Raw genomic sequence first — 21,457 nt, 5'->3', positions numbered from 1 at the left:
GGATCCTATCCATCTTTTCAAAATAATCAACCTGACTATTAAATCCTGAACTTTTCAAATTTTAAAGAACGATCTAAGATCTCAAACTGAATCTCCAGCTTCAGCCGTCCCATATACTGGCCTTATTAAACCCCTAAGATCTTCCTAGGTCTTACAGTTTCTGAACTGATGGCTATGACAACGTTGCCCGACTTTCCCTCTATCCCAACTGAGTGTTGTGTATTAAATCTTGCATGTGAGATTCGCAAATCGAAGCTATTCTGTTCGACTGGTGCATTGTCGGCTGTTGTGATCCAGGGGGACCAGGAGAGCAATGCTTTCTAAAGCAAGATGTAACGGGATGAATAGTATTAAAGCCAATTATTTTAGCACCTGTCTCATTCCTCCTCCACCTCTGGCTACCGACCTTAATACTGGTGATGAGAAAAAGTAGCTGAATGGGAAAGATGGACGCTTTGGAAACGTAACAAATTAATTATTTGCAGTGGCTAATGTTAAGTGATTTCATTATATGGAAATGTATCGCCGTTAATAGCCCATTATGATAGCAGTGTGCTTAAGCATTGGGATTTTTGCTTACCCTTTTGATTTTTCATGTAGCTTACTTTAAGTTATGATAGCAGTATGCTAAACTATCGTGGTTGTCTTGTCGTTTTGATTTGTCAAGTAACCTACATTAGGTTAGGCTGTTTTTGCTTATGACAGTTTTGTCACATTAAGATAATTAGTCGTAGTAGCTTAGAGGTTGTATTACGGTACTAGCACGTAGCCTACTTAATGATTTGTGGATAATTACCTTATGTTTTTTATGTAATCATAAGCTTGATGGTATTGAAGTTGGTGGCCATGGCTACTCTACAGGTTGAAAAAATTATGCATGTAACCCTCTAAAATTTCTTTTGAATTGTGGTTGAGTTTAATGGAAGCAAATTTTGATTACATGTCTATAATTGACAATGTTGAAGAGAAGAATGTTCTTTTGGTCTGTTGATACTGAAGTATTTGCAGTTCTAGGTAATATATGTGCACCAGATTTGCTACAGACTAAAACATATGAATAGTTGTTAGTTTTGCTTAAGGCACATTATGATATTAAACCTAGCTACCACAGAAATTTAGTTGCTTTCCGGCAAAGAAAGAAAAAAGGAGAGAGTTCGAAAGATTTGTATGCTGATCTGGGCAAAAAATTCTGAAATTGGTATACAGTTTGATGCTCGATTGAGAGACCAGTTGTTTATGGCTTTAGAACATGATTTTTTTTTTTTTTTTCAATTTGCTTTCTGTAAACTTAGATTTAAAGTTCATGGCCTCTATTCAGAATTTTGAAAGGGGTTTGAATCTCGAGAAAGCTATTTTTCTGAGAAGTCGCTCCCTATGTAACATTGTGGATACCCTGATGATAATGTGAAATGTCGTTTTAAAGATAAGGTAAGCCATCAGTGTCAGAAAAGGGGCATTTAATTAAAGCAAGTTTGAACAGCTGTTGTAAGTAGTAGTAAAAATGATGTACAGAAAAATGGTCATAAATCTGCAATACATAAAAAGAAGGAAAGCGATAAAGCAATTGTTGAAACCGGGCAGATGAACTTATCAGTTACCACTGGTCATGCGATAAAATATGTAATTAAGGTGATAATTAGGGACCATATTGTTCCTTTTGAGGTTAATTCTGGTGGTGAAGTTAACCCTATAAGTGAAGATTGGCAATAATGTTAACATAAATACATTAGGTAAAGTTTCTGTATATGTTGCTTATAATAATTATAATGCCATTAAGATTTTTTATATTGTGGAAAAAAATTCAGATATTTATGGCAAAGATTTGATGGGTAAGATTGTTATTTACTTGGTGGGCATAGATAATTCATCTGAAGTAAATAAGACTGACAGAATTGTTCAGGATATGTTTGATAAATATGAGATGGATAATTCAGTTTGTCAGTATCCATTACCAACGATTGATGAATTATTACCAGAGATTGGTAAAGGGAAAATATTTTCCAATATTCATTTAAAAAATGCTTACATGAAAATACCATTGAATGAAGACAGCCAGAAGTACTTGGTAATTAATACCCCTGTTATTTTTCATAGGTTTATTGCTGGTTTATTATCAAATGTTCATGGCGTTGGTGTCTATTTATACATTACTGTAAGTTTGTTAAGAATTTTTCTAGTAAGTGTGATCCCTTGTATGAACTGTGAAAAAAAAGCACAAATCAGATGCAGTAAAAGTGAAGAAATTGCTTTTGAAACTATGAAAGAAGGTTTGGCTGAAAAACCATTGTTATGAAATTATGATGGAGACAGTTCATTGATTGTGGAAGTTGATGCTTCACCCATTGGAGTTGGTGGTGTTATGTTACAAAACGTTAATGGGAGGGAGATTCCTGTATATTTTGAGAGTAAATGACTTTCGTCAGCTGAAAAGAGCTATGCTCAGATTCATCGAGAAAGCCTTACATTAGTTTTTGTTTTAAATAGATTTAGATATTTCTTACTGGGTACAATGTTTGACTGACCACAAACCATTGCATGGCTTATTTGGTAAAGGATGTCAGATCCACACCAAGCCAATGCACATATTCAGCATTGGGATTTGCTGTTATCTCAGGCAGAGAGAATGTTGTAGCCAATGCACTTAGTAGGTTGCCTGTTAGGGGTGATATTGAGATCCATACCCCTGTTGAATATATTAAGCTGGTTGAAGTAGTACATTTTGTTGAACTTTCTTTTGAGGTTATACAGAAATGTACTAAAAAGGGTGAAACTTTAAATAAAATCCTTCAGTGTATTAAATTTGCTTTGTCTAAAGGGGATCAAAGATTGTCTGAGTACGGCGTCTTGAATGCTGATCTCAGTTTATATGATGATGCAATACTGTATAAAAACAAATTACCATACCCACTCTATTGAGGTGTAAAATGTTGGATAATTCACTAGGGTCATAATGGTATAAATATCATGGAAGCATGAAGCTAGGAAATAGGTTTGGTGGCCTAAGGTTGATCAAGATATTGCAGAGGTTACAAAGAATTTTCATATTTTTTATACTAATTACAAACCAAATCAAGCTCCTGTTCGTGGCCTTCACCTGGTAAAGCGTGGTCTAGATTACTCATAGATTATGGCAGACTGTATTTTCTAAGTTTATGGATGTCCATGTTACTTCTTCAATAACATCAATTGTTACATTTGAGTTGCTTAAGAAAACCTTTTCTAGTTTTAGTATTCCAGATGAGATTGTATCAAATAATGCTTCATATAACTCCTACTGACCTACACCATTTAACCATTCATAAAATTGATTAACTGGGGGAGCTATGAGGACTTTTCAAGGTTTGAAAAATATTTAGTGGATCTTTAACCATTAGCATATAGATTCTTGAACAATTAAAGTAAAAATTTACATTCTACTATTGGAAAGTCACATGCTGAACTATTGTTTGGTTTTCCTTTAAAACTACTGTTGAATCAGTTAAGGACCATTCTAAGAGAAATAGAGATTTGGAAGTTTTGTCAAATGAATTGTTCTCTCAGGAAACTCCTGAGTATAATGTTGGTGATGCAGTGTTTGCAAAAAAGTTTGGAAAAGGAGAGCCCCGGATTGAAGAAAAACTTCAAAAGTTTTAGGAGTAAAAACTAATCTTGTGCAAATTCATGATTTTGGAAATATGTTATGGATGAGACACCATGGTTAATTGCTGGCTAGATTTACTAGTGACCTTATTAATCCAACTAAATAATCGTTCTCACATTTTGTTTCTTCTAGTGATGTAGATGAATTTAGTAATTTTAATTGCCTTGCTGCCTCGGAAGGCTGTATAGAATATTCTTATTGATAATGATGTACCATGTGATATTCAATAAATCAGAGGGATGAATCATTTGTACCCTATACTCTAGTTTTAAGATCAATGAGAGTTGTTAAACCCCCGGATAGACAAAATTTTTAAAAGATTATTTTATGCTTATTGTTTAGTTTTATGTCTTATCTTCGGGGAAGGAACTGTTGTCCATTAAGCCTTGCATGTGAGAATGCGCATGACGAAACTCTACTGTTCGACTGGTGCATTGTGGGTTATTGTGATCCGGGGCGACCGGAGAGAGCCACTCTGTGGGCAACAAGAAGTAACGAGACGAATATCATTAAAGCCGAAGTTTTTAGCCGCTGTCTCATTCCTTATCCACCTCGGGCTACCGACCTTAATACTAAGGAAACCTTTTGCCTTATTCAGAGCTTCTTCGACACCTGGAATTTTCTTGGCAGCCAAGAAATTGGACCCTTCCCTCAATAAAGACTCAAGGGATTGAGAAAGAACGTCGTCAACCAACCCTGGGGATGGCTGGATCCTGGACACGCCTGTGGTGGATTTATGAAACAGGGTCTTCCTGTCTTCATCTTCGTCACCTCCCACCATACTGTCGAGATTAATAAAACTCCAAGACTCAACAACATGACCTGAACATCAAAAACTATTAGGAATTCCAACAGATTCCCTGGAGATGATGGGGAAGCCTCCCCCCCCCCCCCCCCCCCCCCCCCCCCCCCCCCCCCCCCCCCCAAAACAAAAAAAAAAAAAAAAAATCAAAAAAAAAAAAAAAAAAAAAAAAAATAAACTTACACCCTATTAGCTCCTAGTCATCCTGTCTCTCGCTCTAGTTTTAACAGGAACGATTTATGAGTCATAATTAGCAAGAGCAGTGAATAAGTTATTTTGAATTGACGAGTGAGTTGGAAATATTAATAGAATTTACTGATCAGTTCTCAGATAATGACAATGAAGTTCTTGTAAACAAAATACTTCTTCGTTTAATTGTTGCTTATTTAAACAACATCCATTGATGTAACGCTGCCAGATTAATTGATATATTGGTAATTCTTTACAGGAAAATTTACTCATGATCAAGATATGAAATAACACTTCAAATGTTTGTACTCTGAGATACTATGTATTAGATTTTATATTTTTATTTGAAATGTAACATTCATCAAAAATAAAATGGATTTAAATATATCTTCTACGTTGGTAATATGAAAACTGCATTTTCTACATTTTCATTGATATTTATGTTATGAATGGAAATATTAAAATTATATTCCCTCGACTGCCACGAATCTTCCGCAGTTCTTTTATTATTTGATTTTTTTTTTCACAGCATTCAGTTCACATTGATATTTACTTGTTTTCACTCTTGAATCAAACTTAACTAGATTTAAATTAAGACCTAAATCCTTATAACATCTTCTAAAGCGCGAACTGTATAGAGTATAATAAAAGCTTAATATTTGTAGAATATAGGTGTAAGAGGAAAACGATGAGCTTTTGTGTCTAATGAGAGAGATCAAGAATAACAGGGGAACATCAACAGGAGAGCATAAAAAAAAACTGTAAAAAATGGATAATGAACCTTTAAATGCAACCAGTCCTCTTTTCATTAGTGGACCTGAAAATATATGTTCTTCAGTTGCAAGATCTCTAAAACAATATACTAACAAAGGACGTAATACTGTTCACATATTAACTCTGTAATCTTAGACTTGAATAAGTTTAGGAAGTCTACGGTCTCAACCGGCCAAGGAATGCGCCTCCATAGCGTTAAGAATTTACCAACTTTAAAATATATAACATTCACTAAATTCAGAGGTAAAATTGCTTGTAAGTTGCTTTAGAAAAAAAAATTACTCTATTAACATACTATGTCAACATTTTAAACAGGTTTTAAAAGTAGTTTATCGAGGAAAATAGCAAAATAGATATTAAAAAGCTGAAAGACTGAATGTGAAATTCAATCTGCAAAGCATTAATATCCCATTTGACAAATATCGCAAGATAACGGAATGAACCATTTTGTCTTATAACCTTATAACGAATACAGCGCGGGTCGACGACTCGAGAATAACGCAGTTCCTGATACTCATAACGATGGATCCATATCAGCAATGCTTTCGTCAATCGTTTAGAAGTATAAAAATATTTTACCCCAAACCCTTAACTATTTACAACTGATTGTGGAGTCTTTTTTACAAGACAATCAGAAATGTTACCAAGTTATACACATTTTCTCTAATAATTTATTTAATTTCTTTTTGTAAAATTAGAATTACAGCTCACACAGTATCATAACAGATATGAACTAAAATCAGAAACAAATTCTCAGTATATTTGCTGTAAATATCAATGAGATTTTTTTATACATGCATGTTTTTTTTCTAATATTCTTTTCTCAGGTTTTTTTAACTAATATTTCTTTGCAAAATTACAATTACAGCTGACATGACACAATAAAAGATAAAAAAACACAACTAACAGCAATCCTTGGGGTGTATTTATGCGCAAAGAATAAGACATCATAGAAGAAAGAGAAGTTGATCATAACTAACCTTATGAGCCTGCGAGCTTTAGTTGCCGAGAGTTATGTATTTATAGCCTATGCAATGAGCACAATTTGGAAAACCTTCTAGAACAGTCCTTACACTTTTGAAAGCACTGTCTGAAGACAAAAAATTGACCTGCCATTTCATATTACATTCGAGAACCATTTCACATCATTAGAAGTTTTGGTTGAATCGAAACCCCGTGGTTGAGATGCTACGGGAATAATTCGGTCCAATCGCATTTCCTAAACAATGTAATGTCAAGCCAGTGGACATCATGAAAAAGGAACCAAGAGGATCCTATTCAGTGGCCCAAGTTCAAAACGATGGAGACAGCTTGATACTGGTTCGATGGAGAGACAACAACGTTGTGACAACGGGGTCTTCTATTTATGAATCTCCTACTGTTGAGCCTATTGGAGGGTATTCTAAATAGCCAGGATGTAGAATCCAAGTACTACATTGACCATGTGCCGTAAAGAAACGTGAATTTATGGGAGGTACTGATCGCCAAGATCAACAAGTTAATAACTACAGAGCAACAATGCGTAATAAGAAGGTTCAGTTTTCAATTGCTTGGTTGACATGTCTGCTTGGCTATTGGATATCATGCAGGCACAAAAAATGCAATAACCTTTTAGAATTTCGTCGTTGTATTGTGAATTATTACCTGTTACATTTAGGATTTCAGGTAAAATGGAGGGGACGAAAATCCGTCGGTCCTCCAGGTGTCGACCGTCAAGATTGTTTCCTTGCTCGAAATGAAAACAGTGCACGTCGACGTTGTGCGCAATGTGGATCAAGATCAGTATATGGATGTCTCAATTATGTGACAAGGGGATGTGTCCAGATTGTTTCGTAACATTTCACATACGACATGAAGAGAGCTACGGGCTCAAATGGTGATTTGACAAGTTTCTCAACCCTAATTTTCTTCGATAATTATTTGGGTTGGTTGAATATAAAGGAAAAAGATGTTTTCTTTATGCTAAATTTAACAAATCATTAATATTTCACCTTTACATTTTGCCAAATTAATGACCAACCAATGATGCTCAGTTCAGAAATAAACTGATGCCTAGTGGTTGAGATCTCAACCAACTTATATCTCTAGTTCTAATTAAAGTATAAAAACAACAGTCATCGTTATTTACCTCTAAGTTAGAGTATTCATTTACTGAAATATAATCCAAATACAAGACATTTTAATGCAGGAGCAGAAGTGTTAAGGGAACAAACTCATCACTTTTAAAAATGAAGTTTTACATAGTTCTTGCTCCTCACTGTCGCTTACTCTCTTGCTGTCATGGCAGACTACTGATTCTATATTAAAAGGTAACTCGCATGGAATATTTTTTTATGAGGAAGTAAACGGCTTCTCGTTTCTCGCATGAATGAAGTTTATCATTTTTTTTATGTTATTCGTCCTATTCTTCAGCAAATCTGCCGTATTGTATCAAGAAACAAAGCATCTAGTATTTTTCATCTCTCTCTCTCTCTCTCTCTCTCTCTCTTTCTCATTAAAAACGATTATTTGTCTTCCAGTAATGTTTACGAGTTCAAACCTATTGTTCCAAATATACACCGAATGCAACTGCAGTCTCGTAAATTCACCAGTTTTAACTAATGTGATACAAAACGAATAAGTCCTCGCGTTTTAGGAGACTGTATCGTTGTTTTCTGTTTTCAGTTAATAAAAAAAAATACACGAGGCTGGGGGAGATTCCAATTTAAAGAAGTGGTTGTAATGGTTCCATCGAGTTTCATTTTGCTTCCAATATCTAGTTTTCTCGTGCCCCACAAAAAAAATGTTTTGGAAATTCACCCATTTGTGTTTGTAAGTGTTTTTAATTTCAGCTGAGGACCCTCCTTAAAGGACGCGAATCGTTCCGATTTTCCTGTATCGATTTCATTCAACAAGGGATTTAAAGGATTTGGATTATTGAAGTTCCGCAGTCAGTCTCTTTCATCTTGAGTTGAAACTGATATTGTTGATAGTAAAGAGAATATCCAAATCCTAAGAAGATAATTTTCAAGTTGCAAGATAATTATTTATTTCTGAATGTTACTACAGTAACTGATAGTTAAGAAGGGTACCATGAAAATACTTAATTTTATGACTTCCAGTGTTTAGACAATTGAAAATTATAGAAGTATAAAAATTTTGATTGAAAATGTTCAAGGAAATTAAAATATAATGGAAAACAATCGGTTTTAAATAGAGAGGAACATTTTATTTCCAAACTAAACGCACGTGAACTCATCTCTGTAATGGGAAACTGCTTTTATAATGCAATTGCAGTTGCAACTCAGATTAGCAAGAGAGGATCATTTTGCAAATGGCATTCCACGTACATGCACTGATGTGGCAGCGGTAAAACCGAAAGCTGATACTCAACAAAGTTAGCAACAGTCAGTCTTGGATTACAAACAGAAATAGCGATCAAAAGCAAAAATATTGTAACTTCAATGCCTTACAATATTTGTTTTTAATATTGATGTAGATAGTGGGTCTTATGCTCTTTTTCTCTTTTACTTGGCTTCAGAATAAGTATATGATGTTGCATTTCAAAAATATCTATTCTTTATCTTTATCTCCCTTTCCAATTCATATTCATTAATTCTTGCGTTTTATGTGATGTTTCCATGTTTCCTTTACTGTTATATCTATTCCTTCTGCTTTGCTTTATATACTTTTATATGTAATGCCAGATATCGCTAACTTTCTCCTTTCGCAATCTCCCTTATCGTAAAACGTGAATAAGTCCTAATATCTCATTACCCAATTCTAGTTTGAGTTAACATATTACATCCTTAGCAAGGAAAGTAACATCTCTCTCTCTCTCTCTCTCTCTCTCTCTCTCTCTCTCTCTCTCTCTCTCTCTCTCTCTCTCTAAATACATGTAAATGTATTTTAAGCTCCATTGGTTTTTATGATGATATTTAGCTTTATTACAAACATCCTGATATTTTTTCAATGTTTTCTCCTTTCTCTATTGATTTCTGCTCTTATCGTTGAAGACAGCAATATGCAATCGCAAAGTTTCTCTCATAAATTTGAAAGAAAGGAATTCTTGGTTTATCATGAAAGATTTGGACCCAGTTCTTCAGTCGTGCGGTTTTGAGGAGTGTTCTAACATGGCCCCTGGTTTCTGTGGCATCTCATGTTTCTTCAAAGACTTACGTTGAGCGTAGCACGGATGAAGACTCACAATTTACCACTGAAGATGCTAGTTTATATACGACACAACTGTTATATTCTTTGGGAAGTGAGTGGCATCTTGCCTCCTTACCTAGGATGACAAGAGGTGAAGGTCACCGGCCTTCTATTAAAGGCATCACCCTCCACCAAATCTCTTCTCTCCATATCGTCCTTCACTTTATCTTGTCATCTAATTCTCTGTCACCCTCTTGATCTTCTTCCTCTAACAGGTTCCTCCGAAGCCCTCTTAACTCCCTCCTCATCATGGTATGGAGAAGGCAAAAAGGTAAAACACGAAGGAGTCCTATCATTGGAACTATATATTGTAATGGTACCACGCATCAAAGTTATCATCTGGACACAGCCAATAAATAATAATAATAATAATAATAATAATAATAATAATAATTAATAATAATAATAATAATAATAATAATAATAATAATAATAATAAAAGTAGACGAAGACCCAGAAATATACACAGACAGGAGAATGACAGACAGAACAGAGGACTGGCACAACAAACCAATGCACGGACAATACATGAGACAGACTAAAGAACTAGCCAGCGATGACACATGCCAATGGCTACAGAGGGGAGAGCTAAAGAAGGAAACTGAAGGAATGATAACAGCGGCACAAGATCAGGCCCTAAGAACCAGATATGTTCAAAGAACGATAGACGGAAATAACATCTCTCCCATATGTAGGAAGTGCAATACGAAAAATGAAACCATAAACCACATAGCAAGCGAATGCCCGGCACTTGCACTGAACCAGTACAAAAAGAGGCATGATTCAGTGGCAAAAGCCCTCCACTGGAACCTGTGCAAGAAATATCAGCTACCTTGCAGTAATAAGTGGCACGAGCACCAACCTGAGGGAGTGATAGAAAACGATCACGCAAAGATCCTCTGTGACTATGGTATCAGAACGGATAGGGTGATACGTGCAAACAGACCAGACGTGACGTTGATTGACAAAGTCAAGAAGAAAGTATCACTGATTGATGTCGCAATACCATGGGACACCAGAGTTGAAGAGAAAGAGAGGGAAAAAATGGATAAGTGTCAAGATCTGAAAATAGAAATAAGAAGGATATGGGATATGACAGTGGAAATCGTACCCATAATCATAGGAGCACTAGGCACGATCCCAAGATCCCTGAAAAGGAATCTAGAAAAACTAGAGGCTGAAGTAGCTCCAGGACTCATGCAGAAGAGTGTGATCCTAGAAACGGCACACATAGTAAGAAAAGTGATGGACTCCTAAGGAGGCAGGATGCAACCCGGAACCCCACACTATAAATACCACCCAGTCGAATTGGAGGACTGTGATAGAGCAAAAAAAAATTCAAAAAAATAATAATAATAATAATAGGGGAGAATATCTCTTCCACTATCCATAATGATATGGCCATTTAAGTAAATCATTATAATATATTACAAACATTAGCGAGAGAGAGGCCTGTGCTACACGAAGGGATTCCCTTATTCCTAACCCTTATAGAATCTGGGTCCCTGATTGCTCTATTCGTTCTTCTCTTTACTAATATTTTTCATTACTGACTTTTCCCTAAATGCTCTCCTTTTCCGTGATCATCAAGAGTTATTGTTCTCTCTCCACAGGAAAGATCTGTTAGTCCAATTGTGTGTCTGAAAGTTCCCTCCACTTCCCATATGTATCGTGTCCTATATTTTCTGTTTTCTTTACTTTACAAGGAGAGAGAAGCATCCGGGCCCCCACCCCCCCTTTTTTTTTTTTTTTTTTTTTTGTTTGCCTTACCGCACGCCTATTCGAATATTCGCTGTTTATTATCAACTCCTCAACCCCGAAGACTTTTTATCACTTGACCATATCTTAAGGATCTTCTCAGCTTTAACATATGTACCATTTAAGCTTTTCACCACAAAAGTAATTGCTCTTTATCTTTCCTTTGCATAGATTATTGCATTATTCTTTTCGGTGGCCTATTTCTTATTTCTTACAAGTGTCTTCTTTTTCTCAGTCTCTTCAAGAATCATTTTATCCTCCGTTTATCTTTCCACTTCACATTCCTCGAAAAATACGCTTTTGTGGGCCATATGCTTACTCTCACGTGACTCCATTTTTGCTTGAGAAAATATTCTCTTTTGTCCCTTGTGTCTCCTCCAGTCAGGTTCTATTCCTTGTCAGCCTCACTTTGTTTCCTTTCAGCTGACTTTTCATTATATTTCACAATTCTCTTCGTTCTTTTGACTTATTTTGACCATAAATGTCTCCTTTCCGTGAGGTGTCTCCTCCCTGGTTGACTTTCTCCAGTCTTTCAAGTCGTACCTCAGCTACTTTCTCTTCATTTCTATGGGATGTACTCTCTTAAGCCAGCAGTCACGTATTTCGGTTGGTTTAGCTGAATGTAAAAGCCACAGTAGACCTTTTATTGTTCTGATCATTTGTAATCTAAAATAAGATCAAGAGTCCAGTATCATATTACACACCATTAATTAGCCCCTCTCTCTCTCTCTCTCTCTCTCTCTCTCTCTCTCTCTCTCTCTCTCTCTCTCTCTCTCTGTGTGTGTGTGTATGTGTGTGTGTGTGCGTGTGTGTGAAACTTTTAGCACCTATTCTGCTTTTTTTCTTTAACGGTCTCTTCTACCAGCACGACCCAATTACCACACAAACCCATATCTCTCCTAACTTTTACCCATAAACTCGGCCATTTAAGTCTCGGTATTTTTTCCCGTATCTTATCGAGCTCTTTTTCTGTCGCTTTCGATCTCCTTCGGACTCTGCTACGTAAAATTGAATCCAAATATTTTCTGAACTGAAAATTGTGCTTTGAATTAAAAGTTTCAGATGCATAGAACTCCTGAGACTGAATGATAATAAAATTGATTAAAGTGGGGATTAAGTTTGATGATAGCAACAGGTGTTGTTGCTGAAATAGTGATAGCAACAATTAGAATATCTGTACAATTAGTATCAGCAATAAAGATATTAATTAAAGACTTGAGCGCCTGTAGCTAATAGCTAATGACTATTTGAGGAACAAGCAAAAATTATCCATTATTTTCTAGTAACTAAACTACACTCAAAAGCCCGAGGTCAGGTGCTGTTACAAACACATATTTCTGGTGAATGTTACCTTAAAAAATTATTGTTATGTTTGCATATTTATTTTAGTAAGTTTTACACGAATTCTTCAAACATAATGTTATGGAAATATGAACTGAATAAGATTCTATAATTTTTAGGATAATTTACCTTAGTTTTAATCTTGATTCTACGCTATCGTTCAACTAAAGATTTCTCAATTCTAATCAAATCCTATTGTGTTGTAAGTCCAAAAAAGAAGAAATGAAGAAGTCATAAAGACGTTGTGGCTATTACGAATGTCTGTTTCGAGAATATAGGACAAATTGACTATGTTCACCGGCTGTCATTGCAAAAACTGCGATAAAAAAAATACTATAAGAATGGTCAGAGCAGATTTGCTATGGAAATGTTTAAGAAAGCTGTAGAGTCCCACTCTGACCCACATACCTTCCGTCAGGCATGGCCGGCTAATTTCCTCACGGCAAGCATCTCTGCATGATACACGTGTGTACACAAGAAATACAACATACGGCACACATCTTTGTTAACAGTCATAATAATATTATGCATTATAATGTCAGCATTTCAGCTCTACGTAATAAACTTCATTCGTGTCCTGTATATCGATGTATATAAATCTCTTTTAAACTGGATACACATTTGCCTCAGTAAAGTTGGAGAAGAAACACAGTCCATGCAGTAGAGAAAATTGGAATCACCAATCAACCTTTCAACATGGAAAGAGATAGGAGAGGAAACCCATTTATGTAAGCTTTCATCCCGACAATTATCACTAGATAAGAAGAAAGTGAATGTTTAAAATTCTGCGAACAAAAATTGTAAGTTAATAGCTATGAAAATTATGTTTTGAAAATAGCTAAAAGCAAAGTTTTAGGTACCTATATTGAACATATCCATTTTAGCTAGTTCCCTAAAAGATTCAGCTCTTAAAAAAAAATCTGGGTATCACCAAAACCGACGAAGGAAGTGTTAATGATAAAAGTGCACATGGTAAGATGATTTATTTACTATGATATGCTAGTATATATATAAACCTTCGGTATTTAAACCAGTTAATCGTGAATCTCATAGCCAATAGTAGAAGTGTTTGGTGAAAATGAGGACTTGATTACAAGTTTCCTTTCCATAACACACGTCTCCCTCTATTTGCACATAAGACCCATAAACCCAAATATTTCATGGTGCCAATACGCAGCACAGTTGGTCGTGTCATATGTTGTTTAAATTCTTGTCACATTGTTAAAGCCGTCAGTTGCCACAATTTCCATATCACATATGATTACTTCTTTAGATTTTGCAAATTAACTACAAAAAAATGCCACTTCAGGAATGGAGAAATTATGTATAGTTTCTATATAATTAGATCCCTGTTAATGACGCGCTGGGTTTTCTTTAGATATGAACTAGATATTAGGTTTGTTTTTATTTCATTGATTATAATGGTGATAATTATCACCATTTTACAGTCAATTACAATTTGCTTATTAGATACTTGTTTTGTATTTAATGCTAAATATCTTAGACAGACATTTGATATAGAGATGGGAAATTGGCTTTCACCAATTTTTGCGAACTTTTACTGTAATTTCATGAGAGTAGGATACTTGACTCCATTTTACCCGACATTGGCCTGTGGTTTTTTTTATGTTAACGAACATATTTAGTATCTGGAAAAAGCAGGAGGACATAGATCACACATAATACTGTTGGTTCAATTTAAAGGCGAGATGGAAAAAAATAAGAATATGTTTCTTCAATGTCAAAGCGATCACAATATATTTCAAAATTCAAATTACATGGAAAAGGTAGCAATAATAATGTCATCACCAATGCGAGGTCCTTATTATAGAGATGTAAAACCTTCAGGAATAAGATTTTGTTTTTTAAGTACTCTTCATGGACTGGGTCTTAAGCATCATTTAACTTTACACGATAAGGATGGGTGTTTCTCGCTTACCTAGAACCTATTTTATTCCACTGCGAGGTTTAATCGCAATAGCAATATTTATAAAAATTTCCTCTGCCATCTAAATCTTAGTAATATCAATTTTGATAACTTGCATTATGAGATACAATATTTCTCTCACATCACGAGAGAAAACTGGCATTTTGACCTCCGTTATTTCTAATATATCTCCCGGATTTTCTCTTTCACAAGAGCGACTGACTGCAGTTTATGTCCAGAAATTTGTCGTAAAGCTTCGCATTGTCGAGTTTATTGAGACGGTCTCTCTCTCTCTCTCTCTCTCTCTCTCTCTCTCTCTCTCTCTCTCTTTCATTCAAATGTTATACAACAACCTCTTTCAACATCTGTATCCCACTTGATATCTTAGAACCCCGTGATGGAAATTAAATTAACTACCTGTAGTTGCCAGAAAAATGTCTAATGTAAAGGCAATACAGACGCAAAACTTGAATCAGGAGTAAAAAAGAATTAAATCAATTAGAACTTGACATCGTGACAGTTGAAAAACATTTCAGTCATGTTCTTGCCTCTGCCTTTAATTAAAATATCTATCGCTTCCCTCCTGCTTTAAGCACTTTATTTTTATTTATTTATTTTTTTAGTCTGTGCAAGAAAAGGTCATTCAAGTTTCATGCGCCTTTGGATTTGATAATTAGGTTTCTTATTGGAGCTAATAAACCCGCCTTCCCTCCCTCCCTTCCCTTTTCATCGTAATTTAATAACAAGATATTTTGTATGATCAAAGTTCAAAAAGCATAGTGTTTTGTCTTCAGCGAACAATAATTGATAAAAGAAAACATGTGACCCGCATGAGAGGCACAATACTCGACTCTAAAGTTTCTATTTATTACAAAATTACTCACCGGTGTGTGGCAATGAGAGCCAATGAAGGCGAAATGAAAATCGTAGAAGACAACGAATGAGCTTTTAAAGACAAGGAAAATTAACTGGAAACCCCAAAAACATGAAGCACAATCACTCCCAAAATGATCATCTCGATTAAAAATGTCGCCCATTACCTCTTTATATAAAACCTCGTTGTTATTATGGCATCGCGGGTTCGTTTCCCGCTACAGGACATCATGATTTCTTCCAATATCTTTGAAGTTGGAACTCAAGGCTTTGTAGTGACAAGCGTATCCAAAAAGAGCAAAGAATCTGAGAAGTTAAGTCGACATTGCGGCTATTATAATTTCATATACATATGGTAAAAGTGACCGGTAGAGTCTACATAAATATTTCATCCTAAAAAAACAATAAAAATGATTGCCCACTTGACTACGATGGTGTGGATGGGTCTGTTCCAGCTCTAATAAATATATATCTCAAAACGACAGGTAAATGTATGTACGAGAGGATAAACTTAAGAACTCACATCTTCCATAATTACGTGTGTTTGTATGTGCGTGTGTGTATGTGTGTGTGTGTGTGTGTGTGTGTAGTATGCGCGTGAGTGAGAGAGGAAGGGAAAGAGACTGAATTTTCTTTCTAAAAGATAGTTTGTAAGAATTTTAGATTATTCATGGGAACAAAACGATAATACTTTTTACCGCAATATTTTAGCCACTGTATTTCTTTTAATGCAATCAAAAGGCATTAACTAATTCGTTGATACGTTCAGTGATTTTGCAATTCCTGCTGCGAGTAATCTTAGCTTTGCAATGATCTCCTCAATTCTGACAGATATATCTCTTGGTACCCGATTCATAATCCCGCAACAAATGTTGCCGAATGCCTCAAAGGCAGCGCCTAACAGACCAATAACTTTCACCAGCAACAAATTCACGTCCAAATAACCATACAAGTTGACAAGACACTACGTCATGAGTATAATAGATTTTACTAATTACAGTTGCTGGAGCCGAGGGTCTTATCATTGAAATGATACTGGTGAGGCAGACCACTTGAAGAGCCAAGTTGTCGACGTCAATTTCATTACCATTCAATGAATATGGAGATCACTTTCAGGAACGTATGTCCACGCATTAATATAGTTTCTCGCTTCAGCCTCAAGATTACCAGCCGGAAACTGATTGGATTGTGACTGTTGAGCCATAAACCAGGCTCACACATAGAAGTCTCACCTTAGCTCTTAAACAGAATGAAATAATGCATGTAAATATCATGAAAGATCAGACATGGTGTAACAGTGAGTGAAGGAGAACCGGGTACATGAGCTCAATACCCAATTAAAATCTTCATCGACTGCTCTGAAAGATGATGAACTTCCTTTTATGATCGCAAAAGAATCATTACATTATATGATAAAAACAATCTGAATAAGTGGATCGCCTTAGCTTGTTTATCAACCTATTGGTACCTGAATTGTTTCCTGGTATTTTCGAGAGTACATTGGCCTAAAATTTCCAATACGATATGATAAAGACCACTACTGCGCCTGTTTCTTGAAAAAAAATAATAAATACTCGCTGTAAGGAAGATACACGCGAAACCAGGTAAAGAGATAATATTTATTACGAAAAGAATGCAGACCAACGTCTTGTTTAAATAAAGTTATTTTTTTTACAATTTATAAAAATTGCAACTGCTACTCATACCTTCGTTGTTAAATTTATAAAAGTTGGAACAGTTATGGTTTCTAGGTAAAATAGTAAAAAAAATTAACTATGAAAAGATAGACTAAAAAATGGAATAATAGCTTTACAGATAGATAGGATCCTCGCTTTCTTGGAAATGGAAATACATCCATTTATGCAATTAATAATACAAATATTATGACAGAGGGGTTACCCCTTCAATTATACACAATTGTTTTAAATTGTGATGTGCTCGGTGTACTAGCAAACAGAATATATTGTTTTTACACCAATCACAAAGAATAGTCTGTACGACGTTTTGCGCATTGTTCTGTGAAACTTTCCTTAGAGTTTTAAAGAAACTTTTGAACTCTGTAATTATACCAGAACAGGCTCAAAATACATCCCTACCAATAAACTGGATTTTATATATCAAAGTATATATATAAATATATAGTTGTATATTATTATAAATCCATATATATAAATATATATATAGATATATATATATATATATATATATAATATATAATATATATCTATATATATATATTTATATATATATATATATATATATATATATATATATTAAAATAATTAATTATATATACACACACACGAGTATATATATAAAGACGTGTTGTAATCAAACCAGTATGGACAAAGAATTTAAGAATATTTTCTGTGTACCATTTTATCCTACTTATTCCTACTGTACCCCTATTAAAAACTATTTGATAATAGCTTAGTATTTGAATATAATAATATTTTGAGAAATAAACTAATTTAGAATAGCCCGCCAAATTCAAACAATATTGTATGCAGTATTCCTTGTAAAGAATTTAATAAGATTTATATTCGCCAAACATCAAAAGAACTAAAGGTAAGATTCTCTCAGCACAAAGATGCCATATCAAGAGGATTAACAAATAATGGCATTGTGGATCATTGGCTTAAGACAGCCCACGCTATATAAAGGTCTGTCGGTCTCTCATCTTCTATTTTACTGAGTGTGAAATTGAAAATGTAGAATAACTACGAAAGTACTCGTTCCAAGTCCCCAGTTTCACTTATCTTCCCACAGTGGATTTAAGAATTATAAGTGAATGCAGACAGAGAAGGCATTTTTGTAATAGTGAGAATAGGCAAGAAACCTCTAAATATATTGTACGGTAATGGCTTCCCCCGTTAGTTTGACTCAGTATCCATTTCATATTTCCTACTAAACGAGGTATCGTCCCATTGACTTGCTTCCTTGAGATGAAGGATAATACAGGAGAAAGCAATAACCGGCGACAACTTTTGCAGTAAAAGCCGAGGATCGTGGAAGAAAGGGTCTTTTATTGTCAGTGATCCTCATATTGCAATATTCTTCGTGTTGTTAGCAGACACACAGTTGAACGAAACACCTACATGACGACAAAATCAAGTAGAGAGAGAGAGAGAGGAGAGAGAGAGAGAGATTCTTGGCGGATCTTCATTGGAGAATGGTTATTAATCATTTCTCGAACACAATGAATTTAAGGGTTCAGTAAAGTAAACCAATCGTTTGTGTTCTGCTCCAGAAATCAGCTAAAGTTTATACCTGTTAACATTTCTTAATTATCTTCCCTGTGTGTTTTTACGAGTACACAACTCCGTGTACTAAGTCTAGATTAGGTGTTATTAATAATTCAGGTGTAACATAAGTGCTTGATAAATTAGTTACCGGCACTTTCTCTTTAGGTACTGTTATTTTTTATATAATTTTTGTCATGTGATGTAAGTGTATTGTTATTGATGATTTAATTAAAGATTTTTGGCTCTTTTCGTGCTCATCGAATACACTCAATTCAGAGCGCAGAGAACGGTAACTTCCCTTTCGACTAAGACATCTTTTACTTACAATCATAGTTTAAAGAGCATATAATTTTGGCCTCTGAAGCCTCTTCTGTAGAGACGGATAGATGGGCAAGGTAATAATTTCATTTGACTTATTATACTAAAATTTCCTTCACAGAAAACATTTCATGAAAATTAAAACCGCTGAAAGGAGCCATGTATTTCTTTTATGCCTACCATTCTTTTTACAGGTGTCACACGTAATGTCAAGATAAAAATTTCACATAATCAAAATTAATATTCTTAGGGAACATATCCCGTATATCAAATTTAGTATAGTGTGATTTTCTATGTATTCAACAGTTGCTTTCAGAATACGTAGACAGTCTGGTTGATTTGACTAAAAACTGCAAAGCATTAGAGGAAGTTGAATATAGTAAGTGAAAATGAGAGGAAAATCTAATTCCAATGAAAATGAAAGGAAAATCTAATTCCAATGAAAATGAGAGGAAAATCCAGTTACAATGAACTAAGAAAATGTGAATAGTGTTAGCATTAGATTCATCACAATCAGAAAAATGAAAAGTTAGGCCTTATAGCGATCTGTTACTTTTAATAAACCAGTATAATGATTGAAACAATACTTTCCAAACATAACAACCAAATTCGGAGATAGATTAGAAAAACCAATCACATTCATATTGGCTTTTTCTTCCGATGTATCAGGACACTTCTCTAAGGGCTATCGTTCACATAAAAGACTACGCAGACAAAATCCAAATGGTGTTCTCAAAAGTTAAAGTCATGATAAGTAACATTCAATAATTATTAACAGAAGACACACATATCAACAGGAAAATTTTATAGTATATTTACAAACTAAAAAAACGATAATACAAATAAAGAGTAATTTATTTTATTTACAAACGCAATAACGATAGAAATAAAATGCAGGAACCGAATCAAACAATAAATGAATCACGGTTACAAAGAGTAAATATATAATAATTAGGAAAAAATATCCTCACTATTGATTAAAACTAAAAACATACATTCGTAAAATAAAGGGGTCCCGAAGGAAAGGAGACAATAACTACCAGAGAGAAGCCTAACAATTAACAAAGCCAAGATGTCCTAAGAAATATGAAGTAGCCACTAAGTTTTAATCTCCACAAAGACCCTTATAAGGGGAACTGCCTATTGATCCAATAGGATGTAATGAAGCAAAATAAAGCAGGAAGGAGTTCCCCCACGATACTTCAATGGCCGTATGTGAGAGTCAAAAAGACTAGCTGAAAGGTATTCCCCGCTATACTTCAAAGTCTGAAGACTAAAGGTCCGACCTCCACACAATAGGTCCAAGTCTCTCGAAAGTCACTAAACTTGAGAAAGGACTTTACACCTGCTCGTGGTGAGGTCCCCAAGGAGTATTCTGGCCCAAGGGCACATCAAGTGAGGCAGCAGCGTTGCTCCAGGCTTCAGAGTTAGTGAAAAGTGATCCTTGCAGAATAAAGGAGCAAACCTGCTGTAATCCAAAAGTTGTGATATCAACTGGAAGGCCAGAACTAGACTCCTGTTTTAGGGAAGAGGGACTTCAAAATGCACCCCGAAATACTCCAAGGAAACCGAAAACAGGACTCTGAGAATAAACAGGCCAAGGATCCAAAACAGGAATGGTATTCAAAATAACGTGGAGGAAGAAAACTTAAAACCCTGATGGGATACAATAATAAATGGCAAATTAGGGTAAACTAAAGATAATGAATCAAATAAAAAAAGGGCAAAGTTCTAACTGATGTGACTTTGGGAAATCAATAAAAAGCAGTTTATTCAATTAAGATAACGAGAGGGAATAAAAGATTATAGAAGTAATGATGTTAAAATAATAATAGAATCAAGATATCTAAAGAATTGCTGATTGAAAATTACGAATAAGAAAAATAAAAGCAAAACCAAAATCTTGATTCATAATGTTTATAACAACAATGATACGAAGAATAAGGAGACGATTACGCTGACAGCATGGCGTGAGAGACATAAGTTTCCACATTGCTGAAATTCTTATGAATTTTGCACTTGTTGTCTGGCCTTTGTCTCCAGACGGTTAAAAGGAAAAGTTTCCGGAGGCTGCTCTCAAAGTTTAAGCATTAACTTAGATGAGATAAACTGTACCATCGACACAAATGTTGTTACACAAAAAAGAGGGTCTTTGTGAGCTGTTATGGTCTATCTAATGGTTATTATTAATACTCGTCTCTTAAAGAACATCCGCCCCCACCGCACCACCCCATAAAGAGGACCCTGGGTTTATCAATTCTAGGAAACCAGCCTCCTTTCACAACCTTTCAGCAACAACAACATTCCCATACAGACGATATATTGGCTGCTTAGACATTCCCTACACATGAGTAAATACGTCTCTCTGTGATTCAGCGATGAATGACGACGACAATAGC

The sequence above is a fragment of the Macrobrachium nipponense genome, chromosome 36 (genome assembly GCF_015104395.2).
Source record: "Macrobrachium nipponense isolate FS-2020 chromosome 36, ASM1510439v2, whole genome shotgun sequence".
Taxonomy (NCBI): Eukaryota; Metazoa; Arthropoda; class Malacostraca; order Decapoda; family Palaemonidae; genus Macrobrachium; species Macrobrachium nipponense.
This window is presented reverse-complemented; position numbering follows the sequence as displayed.